Below are 18,556 nucleotides of genomic sequence, written 5' to 3' on the forward strand. Positions count from 1 at the left end.
GCTAAGGATTGTAAATAGATAGAAATCCCGTGACTTGGAGGTTGGGGAAACAAACGTGGGTGTGTGTGGAGTGTGTATTGGCCGTGACTTATGGAAGAAATAAATGGTTTGAATTGATCTTGTTTAAGTTGGCATAATGTGTTGTTGTGATCCTTATATCGTAAATGATTAATTGTTGAATTAAATTGGCGGTGGAAAACGAATGCGGATATTATCGGAAAGCGTATACCTTCGGTATCGCCATGTATATCAATGTATATTTTGGGTGCTAGAGACTTTAGATATGACTTTGCAATGATATTGATGAATTCGGAATGAAACGACGTTAGTTAGAGTGTTCGTCGTGAATTTTAATGTTTTGAAGGATTATGGAAACTAATGCATTTTTGGTGCAATTTTGTGTATGTCTTAGATTGAATTTGGAATGTGTTTGACTAATGTTGTATAGGTAAATTAATACAATTATGTGGATATAGAATTGGAGATTTGAAAGTTTGAATGGAAGTTGCCAACTTAGATAACAAAGTAGAACTTTAAAGCTAGAATGGTGTGATTGTTGTTTATATTGTTTGGTTGATGTGTGGGCTGTTGTGGTTGGTTATTTTGAGCCGAGCTAAGCCTCGGGGATGTTAGATTTATAGGGGAAATGCTGCCGAAATTTCGGTAGGCAAAATTGGAGTTAAAGGCATTTTTAAGCCTAAGAATCTCAATTGGTAACTTTGACCATTTGCAGATTTTTGACGAAACGGGACTGGACTTTTGGAAGAGCATACGACGTCTGTGAGGTATGTAAAGCTTCCCGCTCCTTCATTTGGCATATCCTAGTGTGTCAGTCGGATATGAGACCTTCCGGAGCATTTCTGCTCCTCGAAACCCGATCCACAGAAACGTTACTATTCATTCAATTCAATTGAAGCCTAAAGGCTCCATTTTGGCTAGAATGCCACTATTCGTCCAAAACCTATCGAAATGTGGTCGGGTAACCTAGAAATGATTATGTATGACCCTTGGCATATAACTGCTCGTAAAAATATGTTCGTCACCTCACTTCGACTCGAGGTGGGTCCGCTACCCCAAAATGCCCGATTTGCCCTTCGGGCCATCTTTGAGAATAAAGTTGAAAGTACCACTTCTGATCTTTGGGACATCCTCCTACGGGGTATGTTTGGACAATTCGATGCGCTAATCTATGTTTTGAACTATATGGACCATTTTGGAAACGTTTTGCAAAAAAATGAAACTTTATGTCGGCTAAGTATTCGACTATTTTGTATTCTAATATGACTTATGAGTTTACCTTGTTTTGAAACACTATTTTGAAATACGATTTGCATTTGTTTGCTCACGACTCCGCTCGTGCCTTATTATGACTTCGTTCACCGGTTCCCGGGCCGGTTTTGATTCGTGCGCCTTATGACAATTCGGCCGTATGCTGTGTTACGGTTCCCGAGGCTTCGCCATAGGGCCGGGTTCCGTTTGGAGTTATGCTGTGATATGGCTCGTGATGCGATACGCTCACCTATGATTATGCTTGTGTTCGGGGATGTACGGAGATTTGAAACCTTCTGGTGTTATGCTGTGTGTGGCGCCAGCGTCGGAGTGGCGACCACGTTCCTAAGCGCTTGCATGATTCATTGCATTATGTATACATATTATGATTTCGATATAGATTTTATCTACCCATTTGTACTCCACTTTGACATTTGATTTGCTTTCGGTTTTGATCCATATTTCTGTACTCCGTGCTTTACATACTCAGTACATATTTCGTACTGACCCCCTTTCTTCGGGGGCTGCGTTTTATGCCCGCAGGTGCAGATATCGGTGATCCTCCGCAGTAGGCTTCACTTCTTGCTATTCCGGAGTACTCCTATTTGATCTGGAGTCCACTTTTGGTACAGACTCTTTTTGCTTTGTATATATTCGGTATATTTGACTATTTGGGTACGGCGGGGCCCTGTCTCGCCATATGTCTTTGTTTTGAGTTCGTAAAGGCCTGTAGTCATATATGTGGGGCGAGGGTCCTATGTATGTTTGTCTGATTCCGTTATCTGGTCTTAAGGCGGTCTGTTTGTTATGCTGGCCCCAAATGGCCCTTATGCTTATGTTTGCACTTTTGGCCGGCGAGGTCTACTCCGCCGCTTCGTTTGTATTTGATATGATATTTTGATTTGGCACGACCGCTTAAGACATATTTTGATATAAATTATGTTCGGCATGATTTTGAAAAATTACGAAATAAGTTTGGATTTGCAAATGAATGTGCGATTCGGTCTGGGTACCCAGGTAGGGTGCCAGTCGCGGCCCACGGGGCTGGGTCGTGACAAAAGTGGTATCAGAGCGGTTTGTCCTCGGAATGTCTACAGGTCGTGTCTCGTAGAGTCTTGTTTATCGATGTGTTGTGCACCACGTCTATAAGCAGGAAGCTACAGGGAATTTAGGATGTTACTTTCTTTGTAATCTTAGATCGTGCGATAGAGCTGAGCTATTAGGATGATTTTGATCTGACTCGCCTTCGTGTTTGCAGTGATGCCTCCGAAGAAGGCAACGGCGGCCCAGAAGGGCAAGGCGAGGATTGGAGAGACTAGCCAGGCACAGCGAGCTACCCGGGCTCGTGTCTATGATTTGCCTGAGGATGTGCCTCATTCTGAGGGGTCTGCTACACCCCCACTAGTACAGCCTGGAACAGGACCTTCAGCAGCTCCAGAGGTCCGTGTACCCACTCCTGAGACTCCAGCTCCTCAGCCAGGGGCGGAGGATAGGACCCTGAGGGAGGCTGTACAGCTGTTGACTACACTGGTAGCAGGACAGGCTCGCAGGCGCGGGCGGAGGGACGACGATGATGATGACAGGCGGGACAGCCTGAGAGTTCGGGAGTTTTTGCTATGTGGCCCTCCAGAGTTCTTCGGGTCTAGGCCCGACGAGGACCCCCACGACTTCATTCGGGGGATGCGACGCTCACTGGACTTGGTCAGGGCTTCAGAGACCGAGTCAGTTGAGCTGGCTTCGCACAGGCTTCGAGATGTTGCTACCCACTGGTACGAGACTTGGGAGCTGTCTAGAGGAGAGGGTACCCCTCCAGCCACTTGGGATCAGTTTGTGACAGCATTCACCCGCCACTTTTTGCCACCAGAGTTACAGCGGGCACGGGCTGATCGATTCTTACGTCTGCAGTAGAGGGGTCGGAGTGTTCGCGAGTATAACTTTGAGTTTGATTCTCTGGCCCGATATGCACCGGCCGTGGTAGCAGATATGTCCGATCGGATGCACAGATATGTTATGGGATTGGACCGGTATTTGGTTGATAGTTGTATGGCAGTGTCATTGCAGGCAGACATGGACATTGCCCGGCTTCAGGCCTATGCGATGGGTATGGAGGACCGTCGTAGGTCTAATCCGGCTGGCAGAGATCGAGATAGGAGGCCGCCCAAGAGGGCTAGGTCCGCAGGTTATGCTGGAGATTCTCGAGGCGAACAGCCTCAGCAGCAGCCGTCAGACAGGCATTTTCCTCCCTCCGGCCGGGGTACTTAGTCAGGCAGCCGAAGATTCGATAGTACAGGACCGTCTGGGGCCGGTCAGAGCTCCAGAGTGGCAGGTTCACAGGTACCCAGGGGTCCCAGCCAGGCCAGACCACCCAGACACCGTTGTCCTTATTGCGGGAAGTCTCATCCCGGGGAGTGTTACCGAGCGACTGGAGCTTGCTTTTCGTGTGGTGGTCAGGGCCACTTTATGAGAGATTTTCCATTGGCTAGCGGTTCTGGTAGTGCTGCTCAGCAGACAGGGTCAGCCGCCGGTTCTTCTTCTGCTCCATCAATTGCACGCCCTGGAGGGCGAGGTATTTCAGCACCGGCAGGACGCGGTCGAGGCCGCGGTGGCACTTCAGGTTCTAGCGGTCCCTCGAACCGCATATATGCTTTGGCCAGCCGCCAGGATCAGGAGGCTTCGCCAAACGTCGTCACAGGTACATTGCTGGTTTTCTCCAGATCTGTATATGCATTGATTGACCCTGGTTCTACTTTATCATATATTTCCCCGCACGTTGCTAGTAAGATTGGGATAGTGTCTGAGCCTATAGAACCGTTTGAGGTAGCTACGCCAGTTGGGGATTTTATTATAGCGAGACAGATTTATAAGGATTGTTCTGTGACCATTTATGATCGTAGCACTAAGGCTGACTTGATAGAGTTAGACATGCTGGAGTTTGACGTCATTATGGGCATGGACTGGTTGTCTTCCTGTTATGCTAATGTCGACTGCCAGAAAAAGGTAGTCCGTTTTCAGTTTCCAGGGGAACCGGTCATAGAGTGGTTCGGATCTACAGCATCGCCGAGGGGTAAGTTTATTTCATACCTCAAGGCTAAGAAGATGATCCAGAAGGGTTATATCTATCATTTGGTTCGTGTGCACGATACTGCCGCGGAGGTACCTACCCTTCAGTCCGTTCCGGTCGTCAGTGAGTTTCCAGATGTTTTTCCTGACGAGCTTCCTGGCCTTCCGCCTGAGCGGGAGATTGATTTTACTATTGAGTTGATGCCAGATACGCAGCCTATATCTATTCCTCCGTACAGGATGGCACCAGCTGAGTTGAAGGAGTTGAAGGAGCAGCTGAAAGATTTGCTGGATAAGGGTTTTATCAGGCCCAGCACATCACCCTGGGGGGCGCCGGTATTGTTTGTCAGGAAGAAAGACGGGTCATTGCGAATGTGTATCGACTACCGGCAGCTGAATAAGGTGACTATTAAGAATAAATATCCCCTCCCCCGGATTGATGATTTGTTTGACCAGCTGCAGGGTGCTAGACATTTTTCAAAGATAGATCTACGTTCTGGTTACCATCAGGTGCGAGTACGGGAGTCAGATATCCCGAAGACTGCTTTCAGGACTCGGTACGGGCATTATGAGTTCAGAGTTATGTCTTTCGGGCTGACTAATGCTCCAGCAGTATTTATGGATCTGATGAACCGGGTATTTCGGCCTTTCCTGGATATGTTTGTTATTGTGTTTATTGATGATATCCTGATTTACTCGCGATCAGCCGAGGAGCATTCAGATCATTTGAGGACGGTACTTGGCATCCTCCGTCAGCAGAAGTTATATGCTAAATTCTCTAAATGCGAGTTCTGGTTGACTTCTGTGGCATTCTTGGGCCATATTGTCGGCGCAGATGGTATTCGGGTCGACACGCAGAAGATTGAGGCTGTGCAGAATTGGCCTAGGCCTACTACACCGACAGAGGTGCGCAGTTTTCTGGGATTGGCTGGGTATTACCGCAGGTTCGTGGAGGATTTCTCTTCTATTTCAACACCACTGACGAGGCTTACCCAGAAAGCAGCAAAATTCCAGTGGTCGGATGCCTGCGAGCGCAGCTTTCAGATGCTGAAGGAGAGATTGATTACAGCACCAGTTCTGGCTCTTCCAGAGGGATCTGACGGGTATGTTGTCTATTGTGACGCCTCTGGTATTGGGATAGGATGTGTATTGATGCAGCACGGTCGAGTCATAGCCTATGCTTCCTGGCAGCTCAGACCGCACGAGAAAAACTATCCCACTCATGATCTTGAGTTGGCCGCGGTGATTCATGCTTTGAAGATTTGGCGGCATTATTTATATGGGGTCCATGTTGATATCTATACGGACCATAAGAGTCTCCAGTATATTTTTAGGCAGAAGGAACTGAATTTGCGGCAGCGGAGATGGCTTGAGTTATTAAAGGACTACGACGTTGATATTCTGTACCACCCAGGGAAAGCCAACGTGGTAGCTGATGCGCTTAGCCGCAAGTCCGTAGGCAGTCTGGCTGATGTTCCATCTGATAAGAGGGATTTGGTTCGCGATATTCACCAGCTGGCCAGCCTCGGAGTTCGTTTGGTGGATTCTGGAGATTCTGGGATTTCTGTTCGTCCAGTTGCTGAGTCATCTATTATTCAGGAGGTAAAGCAGCGCCAGTTTGAGGATCCTCTTTTGATTCAGTACAGAGATGTGGCCCTTAATAAAGCAAAGACTCAGTTTGAAATCTCGCCTGAAGGAGTATTATTGTATGACGGCAGATTCTGTGTACCGGACGTTGCGGGCTTACGGCGACAGATTATGGGCGAGGCCCATAATGCACGATATTCTGTTCATCCTGGTTCCACTAAAATGTATCGGGACCTCAGGTGTTTGTATTGGTGGGACGGCATGAAGAAAGATATTGCTGAGTTTGTTAGTCAGTGCCCGAACTGCCAGCAAGTTAAGATCGAGCATTAGAAGCCCGGTGGATTATTACAGGAGATGGAAATTCCAGCCTGGAAATGGGAGATGATTAATATGGATTTTGTTGTTGGATTACCGCGCACACCACGCAGGTACGACTCTATCTGGGTTGTTGTTGACAGGCTGACGAAATCAGCCCATTTCCTTCCGGTTCGGACTACTTATTCGGCTGAGGACTATGCCAGATTGTATATTAGAGAGGTAGTCAGACTTCACGGAGTCCCTATATCTATTATTACTGACCGAGGTACCCAGTTTACAGCAAATTTCTGGAGGTCATTTCAGGAGGGATTAGGGACTCAGGTGAGTCTCAGTACAGCTTTTCACCCCCAGTCCGACGGGCAGGCCGAGCGCACTATTCAGACGCTCGAAGATATGTTGCGGGCCTGCGTTATTGATTTCAGGGGCAGCTGGGATGATCATTTGCCGCTTATTGAGTTTGCCTATAATAACAGTTATCACTCCAGCATCCAGATGGCTCCGTACGAGGCCCTTTATGGCAGGAGATGCAGGTCTCCTATTGGCTGGTTTGACGTGGGCGAGACTAAGTTGATTGGCCCAGACGTGATCCAGGAGGCTGTAGATAAGGTAAAGCTTATTCGAGAACGATTATTGGCTGCTCAGAGTCGACAGAAAGCTTATGCAGATAGACGACGTCGACCGTTAGAGTTCCGGATTGGCGACTGGGTATTCCTGAAGGTGTCGCCCATGAAGGGTGTCATGAGATTCGGTAGAAAGGGTAAGTTGAGCCCCCGGTACATTGGGCCGTATCAGATCGTGCGAAAGATAGGCGAGGTCGCCTATGAGCTAGACTTACCATCCGACTTGGAGGCCGTACACCCGGTGTTTCATGTGTCTATGTTGCGGAAATGCATTGGTGATCCTGCCAGGATATTCCCAGTTGACGACATTCAGGTGACGGAGCAGCTATCTTATGACGAGCAGCCAATATCTATTCTGGATCGTCAGGTGAGGAGATTGCGCACTAAAGAGGTGCCTTCGGTCAAGGTTCTGTGGCGCAATAACAATCGGGAAGAGATGACTTGGGAGGCGGAGGACGAGATGAAGAAGAGATTCCCCCATTTATTCCCTACGCCTCCTGTAATCTAGATTCTCGTATTTGTTCTATTAATGAACGGATGGACCATGTGTGCTATATATAAGAATGGTTTTCCCGTTATGCTTGTGAGCCTTCATAAGATTTGTTTAACATTCGGGGACGAATGTTCTTAAGGGGGGGAGAATGTTAGGCCCCGTGTTTTCGTACAATTGGAAATCGAGAAATAATTATGACTCGGGTGTTAGAAGGACATAAATTTAATTTTTGTGAATATGACTGTGTTGGTTGTGAAATCTTTAATGCTAAGACCTCGGGGAAGGCCGAGGATAAAATTGGAATTTCGGAAATTAGTTTCGGGAATTACAAATCGGGACTTTTCAAGAAGTGGGCCAAAGAAATAAAAAAAAATACAATTGAAGCCCAAAGGAAAGAGAGGGGCCGGCCAAGCCCATTTTAAAAGGGTCATGTGCTATGCACATGACCCCAAAAGGATATATATCACTATGAAAACTTAGCAAAGTAGATCAAATCAAAAAAAAAAATCAAGAACACCCCAACACTAAGGGTTCGGCTGAATAGAGAGGAGAAAAGAAAGAAAAATTCCAAGCTTGTGTGGTGATTCAAAAATCCTAGTTTCTACATATTTGTGAAGTACTCAAGACGCTCTCCGACGTGGTATAATTAGTTTGGCGTAAGATCGACGTTTGCGATAAGTCGGGGTTTCAAGGAAAGGTATGAATTTTGTCCCTTTTATGTTGTAGAATTGATATGAATATGCTAAGGATTGTAAATAGATAGAAATCCCGTGACTTGGAGGTTGGGGAAACAAACGTGGGTGTGTGTGGAGTGTGTATTGGCCGTGACTTATGGAAGAAAGAAATGGTTTGAATTGATCTTGTTTAAGTTGGCATAATGTGTTGTTGTGATCCTTATATCGTAAATGATTAATTGTTGAATTAAATTGGCGGTGGAAAACGAATGTGGATATTATCGGAAAGCGTATACCTTCGGTATCGCCATGTATATCAATGTATATTTTGGGTGCTAGAGACTTTAGATATGACTTTGCAATGATATTGATGAATTCGGAATGAAACGACGTTAGTTAGAGTGTTCGTCGTGAATTTTAATGTTTTGAAGGATTATGGAAACTAATGGATTTTTGGTGCAATTTTGTGTATGTCTTAGATTGAATTTGGAATGTGTTTGACTAATGTTGTATAGGTAAATTAATACAATTATGTGGATATAGAATTGGAGATTTGAAAGTTTGAATGGAAGTTGCCAACTTAGATAACAAAGTAGAACTTTAAAGCTAGAATGGTGTGATTGTTGTTTATATTGTTTGGTTGATGTGTGGGCTGTTGTGGTTGGTTATTTTGAGCCGAGCTAAGCCTCGGGGATGTTAGATTTATAGGGGAAATGCTGCCGAAATTTCGGTAGGCAAAATTGGAGTTAAAGGCATTTTTAAGCCTAAGAATCTCAATTGGTAACTTTGACCATTTGCAGATTTTTGACGAAACGGGACTGGACTTTTGGAAGAGCATACGACGTCTGTGAGGTATGTAAAGCTTCCCGCTCCTTCATTTGGCATATCCTAGTGTGTCAGTCGGATATGAGACCTTCCGGAGCATTTCTGCTCCTCGAAACCCGATCCACAGAAACGTTACTATTCATTCAATTCAATTGAAGCCTAAAGGCTCCATTTTGGCTAGAATGCCACTATTCGTCCAAAACCTATCGAAATGTGGTCGGGTAACTTAGAAATGATTATGTATGACCCTTGGCATATAACTGCTCGTAAAAATATGTTCGTCACCTCACTTCGACTCGAGGTGGGTCCGCTACCCCAAAATGCCCGATTTGCCCTTCGGGCCATCTTTGAGAATAAAGTTGAAAGTACCACTTCTGATCTTTGGGACATCCTCCTACGGGGTATGTTTGGACAATTCGATGCGCTAATCTATGTTTTGAACTATATGGACCATTTTGGAAACGTTTTGCAAAAAAATGAAACTTTATGTCGGCTAAGTATTCGACTATTTTGTATTCTAATATGACTTATGAGTTTACCTTGTTTTGAAACACTATTTTGAAATACGATTTGCATTTGTTTGCTCACGACTCCGCTCGTGCCTTATTATGACTTTGTTCACCGGTTCCCGGGCCGGTTTTGATTCGTGCGCCTTATGACAATTCGGCCGTATGCTGTGTTACGGTTCCCGAGGCTTCGCCATAGGGCCGGGTTCCGTTTGGAGTTATGCTGTGATATGGCTCGTGATGCGATACGCTCACCTATGATTATGCTTGTGTTCGGGGATGTACGGAGATTTGAAACCTTCTGGTGTTATGCTGTGTGTGGCGCCAGCGTCGGAGTGGCGACCACGTTCCTAAGCGCTTGCATGATTCATTGCATTATGTATACATATTATGATTTCGATATAGATTTTGATCTACCCATTTGTACTCCACTTTGACATTTGATTTGCTTTCGGTTTTGATCCATATTTCTGTACTCCGTGCTTTACATACTCAGTACATATTTCGTACTGACCCCCTTTCTTCGGGGGCTGCGTTTTATGCCAGCAGGTGCAGATATCGGTGATCCTCCGCAGTAGGCTTCACTTCTTGCTATTCCGGAGTCCTCCTATTTGATCCGGAGTCCACTTTTGGTACAGACTCTTTTTGCTTTGTATATATTCGGTATATTTGACTATTTGGGTACGGCGGGGCCCTGTCTCGCCATATGTCTTTGTTTTGAGTTCGTAAAGGCCTGTAGTCATATATGTGGGGCGAGGGTCCTATGTATGTTTGTCTGATTCCGTTATCTGGTCTTAAGGCGGTTTGTTTGTTATGCTGGCCCCAAATGGCCCTTATGCTTATGTTTGCACTTTTGGTCGGCGAGGTCTACTCCGCCGCTTCGTTTGTATTTGATATGATATTTTGATTTGGCACGACCGCTTAAGACATATTTTGATATAAATTATGTTCGGCATGATTTTGAAAAATTACGAAATAAGTTTGGATTTGCAAATGAATGTGCGATTCGGTCTGGGTACCCAGGTAGGGTGCCAGTCGCGGCCCACGGGGCTGGGTCGTGACATATTGATTCGTTCTACCCTTGGAAAAGTTATATTTGGTGGGGTGATCCTACATTTCCCATAATTGTTAGAAGGGTCATTACAGAAAGACTAAATATGTTGATTCAAAAGGACCAGATGGGATTAGGTCTCCAACCTGCTCAGCTAACAATGCAGCATTAGATCTACTGATAGTGTATCCAGTACTTACAACTTGTTCGGAGAATAGAAGAGGAACCAGGTTCCTCCAGATAAAGTTCCTGGTCACTGAAGCTGAAAGTCCAAATCCACAACTGTAAAGTCAGCGGCTGAAAAGTACAATGTAGCCTGTATAGCAGTACCTCAGTAAGGCCGATTGATTAACGGTCCAGATTTCATAAGTGGTCATCTCTACTCTCTCTCCCCCCCCCCCCTCCATGCATATAAAAACATCATCTTCCATGAGAAGACTCGTTCTTGCACAATCCAAAATTTTCAAGTCTTCACTTTTCAAGGTGTTCCTCAAGAACAGAGACACAGTAACCCGAAGGACCAGGTCCAGATTGAAGATATTTTAGGTCCTTAGGTTGTTGAGGATTTGTTCTTTTGTGCTTAAACTGTAAACCTACTCTTCCATAAAAAGAAGCTATTTGTAGGTGTCCTAAATTCTCAAGGTTGCTTCCACAAGCTCTTAAGTGGTACACTAGGCTAGAGTTAGCTTAGTTGTATTAGTGTATGGCTAGAGTTAATCACTGTGGTGAATTCTCAAAGGGTGCCTTTGAGTGTTACACTAAGCTGGGGTGAGTCTAGGTGTATTAGTGTGCTTGGCTAGGGGTAGTCTAGGGTAAGGGTCTCATAAGCGTTATTGTAAGGGGGAGGGATTATGGAAGTTAATTCCTAGCTTATGATAGAGTTGTTACCTGAGTTGGTCGGTTAGTGGAGTTGAAATCCTACTAAGGTAGGTCGTGATTTTTAATCCCTTGAGCAAGGAGGTTTACCCATAAAAATCTTGTGTTGATACTCGTACTGCATTGCATAAGGGAACTGGTACTTAATCAGGTCCCTCATTTACTGTTTGGTGAGCTCACAGCCTACAATATTCTCAATCTGCCCATTGGACAAAAATCTCATCATTTCATCCAGAACCAGATGCCATTGATCCATAACCGTATAAATCATCACAGAACATAAGAATGGGTGTCATAAACACATGAATCTCATGTGTGCACATATGGTATATAAACAATGCATGAAGTGCATATATGCAACTCAGCTATCAAAAAGTTTAGAAGATATCCAGAATGACATTGTAGCATGAGACTCAATACTACATGTATTATCTTTAATCAATCAAAACATGCACAACAAATCGACTGCCAATCAAGTAAACATGAAAGAATACACATAATAGCTAAAGTACCTCACATGACAGCTGACTCTCATATGTGCTTGTCACCTCTCGTATACGGTACCCCTTACCCTTAACACACTTCATTAGTTATTTAGTTGGAAATATATTTCTAATCTAAATAAAAAGTCTTAACTTACCCCGGTCCAAGCAAAAATTTAATCTTCCCAAAATCTGTATCGTGTTCGGATTGATTAAACGAGTCCAATCTATTCAAAATATCTGTGAGATTAAAAGAGTCCAACAAATATCCATTTGCAATATGAAAAGAATCAGACTAAAAAGACAACCAAAAAGAGAAACCTGAACTTCGGAGTCAAAATCATAACTTTATTTCATAAACATGTTATCCATACTCATATGAGTTCGAAACTAAGATCAAAACTCAAATCCGACATCAAATCGTCACTCAAATCATTAAAATTTATATCTTTACACCTAGGGCTAAAATCTCAACTTTCAAATTCAAATCCATGAATCTAAGCATGAGATTTAACAGGTAATCTTACATAATGATTAATAAAAATCATCTTGACCACCACCATAAACCAGCATAACTACTGTCACACCCCAACCTTGGCGAGGCGTGATTGGCACCCGTCATCTTACGGAAATCGAACGAACCAACTGATAACTCGCATCCTTTATGTCTCAAACAGAAAAATATGGCCAAGAAGGCCAACTATGAGTATAATATCATGCATACGTATATATAAAATGGGCCTGCGGCGTCAACATATCCACTAACAAAACATAACTGAGTTGTACACAGGAATCTGTCTGCAAAGCCTCTATGAACATGATTGAAGTACATAAGTCGGGACAGGGCCCCCTGACATACCCTTAACACAAAATACATATACAACCCAGACTCGACAATGATTTAGGAAGAAGTAGAGCCCACCAATAAAAACTAGTACCTGAAAGCAGCCTACTGCGGAAGATCCTCGTCCCGTCTGTCTACACCTGCGGGCATGAATGCAGCGTCCACAAGAAAGGAAGTCAGTACGAATAATATACCGAGTATGTAAGGCGGAAATGTAATACAATAAATATATGCTGCAAGAAGAAGGAAAAGAGTCAACCCGACACTTCTGACTTACCAATGAGAATCTAGTATGCATGTCTCTTCATACTCTCATCTCTTTAACTACATCTATGTTTCATAATGTGACTCTAACTTACTTATCATCGTGGTGCTAACTGCTCGATTGGTCGTGGACTAGTGGTAATTATAATCGACATCATAACCTAACTTCTACAAGTAATCCCTATACATTTCCCATGGTTATCACTTAACCCGCTAATGCCTAAATGATCACATAAGACTTGTAAGCATATTTCTGAGCCATTAGGACTTCTCCCCGATTAACTAAACTTCAAACAAATCCTGAGATACATCATAAACCTATCTTCTAGCATTAAATACCTCATTAGGGATCCTCTACTAGCACTCTATTCATAAACTATAAAGCATTCCTTAAGAACCTGTTCCTACACTCGTTGGATTATTATTATGAAACCACCATCATGAACACATCTCACCTTGAAGGAACAAAATCATAAGGTGAGATCAACATCAATGAATAACATCAATAGCCATGAAACAAGCTCAATGATATAACAGGAACATCAGGAACTGTAAGCTTTGGTATTTTAGAAATAGGATTATTGAGGATATCATATATTGGTTCACAACAAAGGGATCATGCCTTAAGAAAGAAGGGAGTTTAGCCTTAACATACCTGGAAACTCACTTCTCGACTTTTCAACCTACCTCCTGGCTTGCAATCTACTTAAGATCATTCATAGTCTCGTAGTCTACATAGAAAACCATCCATACTATTGTTAGTCTCCCCATCATACACTTGTCTCAAGCCTTTAATTAAAATCCCTTTAGAATCTGCCGAAATTTGGGCAGCATTTCCCCTATTTATATGCCTAGCCCGAAATCACAATCCAACAACCAACAACAATATTATCAATACCAATATATTCCATAAACATCCCACATGATGTTTTATCCAATTCCTCAACCTATAAATTCATTATACGATAATTTAGTAACTTTTCCTCTGTAACTAAGCTTAATTCAATATTAATAAGGTAAGATTCATACCTTTCACCCACCAGAACTACAATATCTTCAATTATCACCTTGAATCCAAACCAAGTTTCACCGCAATACGATTTTATATTCACAACTATACGTTGTCCGGAGCTAAATCCAGAGATTTCACTTAATTCACGGTAAAATTTGGTGAATGGAAGTGAGGAGAGAGTTCCAGAATATTTGGGAACTTTAGGGGGGTGTTTGGTCAGAAAACAAGGGGTAAACCCCCTTTTATACTTGGCTAGAGTCGGTTAGCACCAACTCAAAAATTACTCAGCTCGATCGCGCTGCCTTGAGGCACGTTCGCGCTGCCTTGAGGCGCGTTTGCGCTGAGTTGTTGGGTTCTCCTCTGCGCGTTCGCACCATCTTTTGGCGTGTCTGCGTAGAGTTAATTCCCTGCTCTGACACCTCATCTTAAAATGCTCATAATTCTCTATTGCGACGTCGGATTGACGTGCGGTTGGTTGTGTTGGAAACTACACTTCATGAACTTCACTTTAGGCTTTTGCTTTGCTTAAAAACATCACATATACTAAAAGATATTATTCCTCCAAATTGGGCCAAAATTGTCGTTCATATTTTTTTCAAAATTCCAACAAACTTAATTTCAATAAATCACTTGTCCTCCAATCCTTCCCTAGCTTATTATATGAACTTAAACCCTCACAATCATAAAATAAGCACATATAATCTCACATACCTCTTGAAAGGCAACTCGAATCTCAACATACGAAACTACGGGGTGTAACAACTACAATTCTTTCTACCATAATAATGTAAAAATCATTCCGTAGAAGAAGAAGAAGAAGAAGAAGAAGAAGAAGAAGAAGAAGAAGAAGAAGAAGAAGAAGAAGAAGAAGAAGAAGAAGAAGAAGAAGAAGAAGAAGAAGAAGAAGAAGAAGAAGAAGAAGAAGAAGAAGACGAAGAGGAAGAAGACGAAGAGGAAGAAGAAGGAGGAGGAGGAGGAGGAGGAGGAGGAAGAAGAAGAAGAAGAAGAAGAAGAAGAAGAAGAAGAAGAAGAAGAAGAAGAAGAAGAAGAAGAAGAAGAAGAAGAAGAAGAAGAAGAAGAAGAAGAAGAAGAAGAAGAAGAAGAGGGGGAATAAGAAGGGGAAGCAGAGGAGGGGGAAGCAGAGGAGGGGGAGGAGGAGGAGGAGGAGGAGGAAGAAGAAGAAGAAGAAGAAGAAGAAGAAGAAGAAGAAGAAGAAGAAGAAGAAGAAGAAGAAGAAGAAGAAGAAGAGTAGGAGGAAGAAGAAGAAGAGGGGGAAGCAGAGGAAGAGGAGTAGGAGGAAGAAGAAGAAGAAGAAGAAGAAGAAGAAGAAGAAGAAGAAGAAGAAGAAGAATAAGAAGAGGGGGAAGCAGAGGAGGAGGAGTAGGAGGAGGAAGAAGAAGAAGAAAAAGAAGAAGAAGAAGAAGAAGAAGAAGAAGAAGAAGAAGAAGAAGAAGAAGAAGAAGAAGAAGAAGAAGAAGAAGAAGAAGAGGGGAAAGAGGAGGAAGAGGAGGGGAAAGCAGAGGGGAAAGCAGTTGGGTGATGGATATGGATAGCCTAAACTTCAGAAATACCTATTCTCTTAAGTTGTTATGTTTTAGGGCCCGTTTGGACATGATTTCAAATCATGATTTGAAATCAGGTTGATATGAAGTTGAAATTTTGTTTGTACATGCAATTTGAATTTCTTATGTTGTACTTTTTCCTCATAATGAAGAGGGGGAAGCAGAGGGGAAAGCAGTTGGGTGATGGATATGGATAGCCTAAACTTCAGAAATACCTATTCTCTTAAGTTGTTATGTTTTAGGACCCGTTTGGACATGATTTGAAATCATGATTTGAAATCAGGTTGATGTGAAGTTGAAATTTTGTTTGTACATGCAATTTGAATTTCTTATGTTGTACTTTTTCCTCATAATGAAAACTCCACAATTTGTGAAAACTATCAAAACTTCCAAACTCTTATACAATCTTACTAAATGAGCAAACCATATTTTATAAACAAAGTAACGAAATATCATAAGACACAACATTAATAAATCACATATCACCATGTTCCTTTTATAAATAAAGACTTGCAAGTATATGCTATTACAAACTTTAAAATACACAGAATTTTACAAAGATTCACTGGTCCAAAAAATCAACAATAGTAGTAAGTCGCTATTCTTTAATATAATCCTTTCCACATGGCATGGACAATTTCTTCATGTCGATCACGAGTCTGTTTTTTCTTTTTCTTTTTCTTTTTTTGTTTGAAAAATTTAAAATGATGGATCTTTTTTATAAAACATAAACTTATAGGTCAAGTTTTACATTTTAAAAAAATTTGAACTCCTACTTTTTAGAGAATTTGAAATTGAAGTTGAAGATTTGTGTAATTTTGATAAGCAAACATTGATTTCATATCAAAACTTAAAATTGAAGTCTCACATGCCATACGCCTACTTATTATGTAGGTTAATCATTAGAAAGTGATGATATAAAGTGTGATTAGGATTCCTAAATAAGTTACATGGAAAAATAAACTAAAAGTGACAAAAAAGTTCAGTAATTAGAAATGGTGACAAGTTTGACCAGCCAAGGTCAAACATGTCTTAAAAATGTGATTAAGTTAAAACGGGACTAAATTATAATTTTTAAAACTTATTAATCTTTTACAAAACCCACACACATTATAAAAAACCTTCCAACCAACCCCTATGATCCCAACTCCATTATTAAAAAAAAACCCCCCAGTTCCTCTAGGCGGCAAAGGAAACCGACCACCCTCACCATCGCCAGTTCATTCCTCTCGTTTTTCCTCTTCAAAATCAAGCAATTTGTTCTTCCTCGTCACTACTGCTGCTCATTTCTCTCCCCCCCCCCCCCCCCCCATTTCTCTATTCATTCTTAGGTAAAGTTTTTCTTTCATTTGGTTCAAAAGTTAGGGTTTTGAAATCAAAGTGTGAAAAATATGATTTTTGTTAGAGAAGTTGAAGAAGAACATGGGTTTATCTTGAATGTTGTTTGTTTTGTTGTCTTGTGTTTGAGAAGTTGTAGTTTGGGGTATTTGTTGCACTTGTTGGGGTTTGTGAGTTTGTAAATAGTGGTTGTGGTTATGAAATTATGGTTTTTGATGCTATTTTTGTTCTTGTTCCCCTTAGTGTTTCGAAAAAAGGACTTGCAATTTTGTTGATGTTTTTCAACAACTGAGGTTAACTGTTGTAGTAAATTCAGCACTTGTTTGATAGTTGCAAATATCTGCTGAGGTTGCATGGTTAAAAACCTCCTATTTGGTGTATTTTATTTAAGTTGTGAGTGAGATTTGTGATGGTTGTGTGTTTGTAGTGAAATATAGATGTTTTGTAGTTAAAATTAGATGTTTTTGTTGTTGTTGTTGCTGTCATGGTATGGTTTAGGAAAAGTTTTTATTTTATCCAACAGATGTTGGATAAAATCAAAACAATTGCTGAGGTTTTTGTAGCAACTGAAGCAGTTGTTGCAGCATATTAACAAGCTGTTGTAAAAAATAAAAACAATTGCTCTGGTGTTGCTACTGTTTTTTTATTGCCAACAACTGTAGAATCTGCTGCAACAAGTAATAAGTTGTTGCAACAGATTCTTAATCTGTCGCACCAACTGATTACTTGTTGCAGCAGATTCTTTTTCCCTTTTTACTTTGAATGTTGCACTAATCAATTAAAACTATTTTTTACCTCATGTGTGTAGATAAAATGGATCCAGTTACAAGAAAAGCAGAGAAACCAACTGAGGGAGAAAGTAAAAGAGCCAAGGTGCAAACACCATTAGATGAACTTGTGAGTGCTATTATGAATCAACAAATCTAGAGGAAAGAGTCAGTGAAATTGGGGCTTCAGAAAGAGAGGAAACCCACGAAACCTCTCAAGTAGAAGTTTCTATTGGGCATGAAGAAGAAAGAGATAAAAATGAACAAAGTGAAGAACAACAATAAGATAAAGAAAATTAAATAGATGAAGGAGATGATGAAGTAGATAAAGATGAAGAAACTAGAGAAGAAACTGAAAAAGATAATGAAAAATCTGTTGAAGGAGATGAAGAAAATGATGAAAGAGATAGAGACGAAGGAGATGAAGGAGGTGAAGAAGAAGAAGAAGAAGAAGAAGAAGAAGAAGAAGAAGAAGAAGAAGAAGAAGAAGAAGAAGAAGAAGAAGAAGAAGAAGAAGAAGAAGAAGAAGAAGAAGAAGAAGAAGAAGAAGAAGAAGAAGAAGAAGAAGAAGAATCTCCAGATCACATGTCGATGACCTTGGCCGAGTTAAGAAAAAATAGAAAACATAATGTGGATGCCAATATTCTTGAGTCTTCTAGTATTGCCATAGATCCCAATAGACCTTCCATTGATGAGGTCGTCAAGAATTTCAACATTGAAAAGTACGGCATGAGGATGCCGCTGAATGAAAATAATGATTTGTCCGGTGATATTGTGGTCAAATCAAGCATGGGCAAGGGCTTTGACAAATTTAGGGGAATTCTTCGACAGAAGGGGTTGGAGAATTTCTTTAGGGCTAGCTGCTTTGGGCTCTATTTAGATTTGCCTCAAAAAATTGGTGCGCGGTTTCAAATGACAATGGCGTCTGGGCTTTTGAGGCGTAGGGTTATTTGTGATAGAAAGGATGAGGTTTGGATTAATTACTATGGCATGCCGGTTTGCTTTGGC

At 41.9% G+C, this 18,556-nt stretch overlaps 1 pseudogene; it reads left to right on the top strand.

The window, feature by feature from the left end:
- The first annotated feature begins 14,757 nt into the window (after positions 1-14,757).
- On the top strand, positions 14,758-15,421 carry LOC132628571 (uncharacterized; annotated as a pseudogene).
- The last annotated feature ends 3,135 nt before the right edge of the window (positions 15,422-18,556 follow it).

Source organism: Lycium barbarum, chromosome 2, assembly GCF_019175385.1.
Source record: "Lycium barbarum isolate Lr01 chromosome 2, ASM1917538v2, whole genome shotgun sequence".
Classification (NCBI taxonomy): domain Eukaryota; kingdom Viridiplantae; phylum Streptophyta; class Magnoliopsida; order Solanales; family Solanaceae; genus Lycium; species Lycium barbarum.